Source organism: Rhinopithecus roxellana, chromosome 16, assembly GCF_007565055.1.
Source record: "Rhinopithecus roxellana isolate Shanxi Qingling chromosome 16, ASM756505v1, whole genome shotgun sequence".
NCBI classification, from domain to species: domain Eukaryota; kingdom Metazoa; phylum Chordata; class Mammalia; order Primates; family Cercopithecidae; genus Rhinopithecus; species Rhinopithecus roxellana.
Genome location: NC_044564.1, coordinates 89,688,717 through 89,693,241, shown reverse-complemented (window position 1 = coordinate 89,693,241; position 4,525 = coordinate 89,688,717). Strand labels below are relative to the sequence as shown.

The following is a 4,525-nucleotide window of genomic DNA, read 5'->3' as shown; positions in this document are numbered from 1 at the left end:
GAGTACAGGCTATGGATGCTGCTAAACATGCCATCACGCACGGAACAGCCTATACCCTCTCTTCTCCTCTGCAAAAAGAATTAAAAATTATCTCACTCAAAAGGCAAATACTGTTAAGATTAAGAAACTCTGCCATCAACCAGTGGAAGTAAAAAATCGTAAGGATTTATTATTTCAAATCTATACAGCTTTACCTCATGGGTTTTACTTTTTCTAATTCTCTTTAGGGAAGTTTCTCTCCCCTCTCATTTTCCAAACCAAGTTGTGATTTTTGGCATGAACGACTCCACCCCCACAGTCCAGCTTCTGTGCTTTAAAATGTGGATATGGGCTCCAGGCTTGTAGGGGCAAACTTTGAGGCCTATCATATGTCCTGTTACCCCAGACCACCCCATCACATGACCTGTGCATACACCTTACATCATTCTGAAATACCCTTCACATATGCCCTCTTCCAGAATATAAAACATCTTTCTTGTGTAAATACTTCCAAGGAAAGGCTGGCCGAACTCTGACTACTTAAACCCCTTGAAGTTTTGTTCTATGAAAAACGTAAGTGGCGGTTCAGCTGGCAGCATCCTCAGTACCACTCTTGACATTTTCTAGCCTCACCTGCTTTTCCTTCTGATTTTCTCTATCTGTTTCAGAGAACACACTTTGGGTTATCTAGGGCCTGTGCCAAAGAAGGCATTGTGGATAAGTGTGGCTCAGCCTTCCTCAACAAAAAATTACCTTTCAATTCAGGGCAGAAGCTTATGATATTAAAACTCATGTGGTTCCTCGAGAATCTCCTCAATACACTTTCCTCGTGAGCCAGAGGTGAGGGTAACCAGCAAAGCAATCAGGTCTTGGCGCCAACAAAATCCCATTTCATCCCTGAGATACAAAGCCCATCAGGACATGACATCTGTCTGTATTACTTACTACTATATAATCCCCAGTACCTAGAACAAAGCGGTTAAGCAATATTCAACAGTCAGTCAGAAATATATTTATCATATGCCTGCTAAAAATACCCTCCATTTGCTAGCTCTGTAATCAGTTAATAGGTGCACATTTAAACTACATCACAGCATTGGATTTGTTCTGTCTGTATGGACACAACTGTGCTGCTGACAATTTAGTCAAGTGTTTCATCTCTATGTAGACAACTGTCATGTAAGAATTAGTGAGAATTTCCTAACATCACAGTGGCAACTGGCAGCTATTGCTCTGAAAATCTCTAGCTCTGAAAAATTTTAGGCCAACATGTTTACAGTAATGTTTTAGTTTAAAGAACTTGGAAATGGGGTTTCCTGGAATGTATTGGAATAAACCAGGTATTTTATTCTCTGTTTTGGGAGACATCTGCTTTCCTGAAGTTCCCCAGGCTACCACCATCCAAAAGCAGAAAAGCCATTTAGGGAACCAAGAGTTTTAGTCAAGCTATCTAACCATCATCAGAAATAAAGAAAACAAATCACCTCTATAACCTTCTGGGTTAATTTTTTTAAGGTGGTTTGTCTTCATTCAGTAGAAAAGAATAATATTACTTCAGCTCATTGGCAGGTCAATAAAAGCTCTAAAGCTGAATTTTCACCAAAATCTCAGTTGAGATAAGTAATATTTAAGGATTATTTGGAAGAATAGAATCCATTGATTTCTGTAATAACCAGAGATTTAATACTGGATTAATCCAGACCATCATATAACTCCATACATAAACCATATTGTCTTGATTGCCAAAGAAATTGCTTTTAAGAAATTGTCATATATTTATTGCACAAAACATGTTTATTGTAGGGTTACTGTTGAAGACAATGTCCCCTTTATCACTTGGTAACTCAATTAAAGGCCCGAATAAACACTGCTCTCAGACTTGATTTTGACAACAAAACCTCTCACATAAAATACTCAAAGTATGAATGTTAGAATTCTCTTTTATTTCCAGGAAGCTGAGATACAAATATAGAACCAAATTGCAGTGATATAGATCTTTATCGTATCTTGCACGGTCCTCTGAAATAGGAAGAAAACATTACATTTTAACTTCAGACTTTAGGGTAAAAAATCACTTTTATACAAATCAAAACCAAACAAGAGAAGAACCCCATACAAATTATAAAGATAAAGGTTGACAAAATTGACCACAATAAAATTAAATTTCTGTGCAACAAGACACTAGGAATAAAAGTTTGTAAGAAAAGCTAGTGGGAACAAAAAGGTATTTACAACATTATCGAAGATATAGATTGATACCCAAATTAAAAGCTCCTAATAAAGAGGAAAGAAAAAGTAAACAAATGTACAAACACATTAAGAAGAGAAACCACGGCTGGGCGCGGAGGCTCACATCTGTAATCCCAGCACTCTGGGAGACCGAAGTGGACAGATCACGAGGTCAGGAGTTTGAGACCAGCCTGCCCAACATGGTGAAACTCCGTCTCTACTAAAAATACAAAAATTAGCCAGACGTGGTGGGGGGGCGCCTGTAGCCCCAGTTACTCAGGAGGCTGAGGCAGGAGAATCACTTGAACCCATGAGGCAGAGGTTGCAGTGAGCCGAGATCATGCCACGGCACTCCAGCCTAGGGCAACAGAGCAAGACTCCGTCTCAAAAAAAAAAAAAAAAAAAAAAAAGAATAGAGAGAGAGAAAAAACATTAATGGCTAATAAATATATCTGAAGAATCTCAGACTCATTAGTAATCAAAAAAGTATACATTATAGCAATGATGAGAGTGCAATTCTCTTTATCTGAACTTGTATACATAAAAAAGTCAGACAAAATCAAGCATTACTGAAGTGACGATAAAGGAGTTCTCTGGTGATGCTAGTGGGAAGATACAGTGGCTGTGCGAGGTGATTCTACGTGACTTACAGGTGAATACTCATGTGCACCCTCTACCCCAACAACATGACAGCTCTTCCCCTGCCATCTTCCATGGTCCAAGTAAACATGCATGAGTGTGTCCTAGGCAGCTGCACCCTCACCTTTGTGCATCACAGCAGGGTCCACCTGCTCTGAATCCTTATGACAGGACACTATTCTCTGTGTCCTGGTATGTTCCTGACACTATACAATGGCTCCAATCAGCCCTACTGCTGCCCGGAACAAAGGGAAACTTTGGTTATATAGTGTGTATTTGCATAAAGACCGTTTTCAAAGATCAAGAAGAATATAAAAGAAAGAAATTTGTGCCTGTATATAGACTCCCTAAAGCTGTCTCTGGCCTCCAGTTTAAAAACATCTGGAATCTAGCCAGGCCTTTCTCTTTCCTTGAAGCACATTTATCTGCCTAGAATTGGGTGTAAATAATTTTGTTATATTTCCCACCGCACGATTCTGAAGAGCTGGACCAAATGTACCCAAACTCTGGTACACATTTGTCAATGCTGCCTCTTACAGGACAAAAAAGCTGAGTATTTTCTTTCAGACCCTCATACACTTCCCGTATTGAAAATGTGGGATATTCTGTATTTCCACAAGCAGTTCTTTCTCTCTCCTCTTGTCTCTCTCTTACTGTTCTTGAAACCCTTACTCTCTCACTCTGTGATTTGTCTGCATATAATAAAGATATGTGTACAAGAAATATTCTTTCCTCTGAATTCTACTAAGAGAAAAATGCAGTAAGTTCAATGATAAAGGGCAGTTGGTAATTGACCTTAGGTGTAGGGAGAAAGACACTGGTAGGGATGAGGCGAACAAGAAAGTCTGTTTTCCATGTAAAGGGTGGAACAATTTCTCAGTAATTGCTGAGATGAAGGATAAGCCCTACAAGTTTGGGCAGGAAAGAGGACTCCTACTACTTTGAGAGAATGCAGAAATCCCTCCATTTTGTTGTTTTCTCTGAGTCCTTGTGATCTGGCCCCCAAGAATTCCTGTGGTGGCAGCAGTAGGTGCCCAGGAGAAACAAGACTCTGAGGCCAGGGCATCTTCCTCTCCAGTTGGTGCAGTTGTGATCCCAAGAGGGTGATGCAAACTCTTTTAAGTCTTCTCTCATTTTGCCACCTGTCACCTGGCTCCAAACATGGATGAAGCCACGAAAAACTGTAGCAGAGCACAGTAATCAAAGATCCAGCATTCTGGCCAGAAAACAGAAAAGAGGAACTTCAGGAAACTAGAAAATAACAGAGACATTGTGCAGAGGAAGTAACAACATAAAGTTTTTAATGAACTGAGTGCATCTCCAAGCTGCATGTGTGTGGATCTGCTCCTAATTAGTTAAACCAAAGATTTTGAGAACGAAGCTAGCAGATTATCATCCAAGTTCCACACTGACCACCAGGACATATCTAAAGAAAACTGGAAAGGCTTTGAAAACTCAACTGATTGTTGGATCCACAGTTCACAAAACAGAGATTGGAACTTACAGCTTGAATATAGCAAGGTCAATTGCTTCTAAAGCAAAAATAGCATCAATCTGCCTAATATTTTAATAAGACCCAGAGCCTGAAAACTTAATGTCCATGGCACAATCCAAAATTACAAAAAAACAGATAAACTGCACTCCACGTGAGAAAAGACAATCAGTACTAAGTAGCTAC

At 39.6% G+C, this 4,525-nt stretch overlaps 1 long non-coding RNA gene across 1 annotated transcript; it reads right to left on the bottom strand.

Annotated features, from left to right (window-relative positions):
* Positions 1-1,754: 1,754 nt before the first annotated feature.
* On the bottom strand, positions 1,755-3,095 carry LOC104678221. Its single transcript, XR_750144.2, has 2 exons — positions 2,972-3,095; positions 1,755-1,998 (listed from the first exon to the last, which is right to left on the bottom strand). It is a non-coding gene; the product is annotated as an uncharacterized LOC104678221 (long non-coding RNA).
* Positions 3,096-4,525: the final 1,430 nt, after the last annotated feature.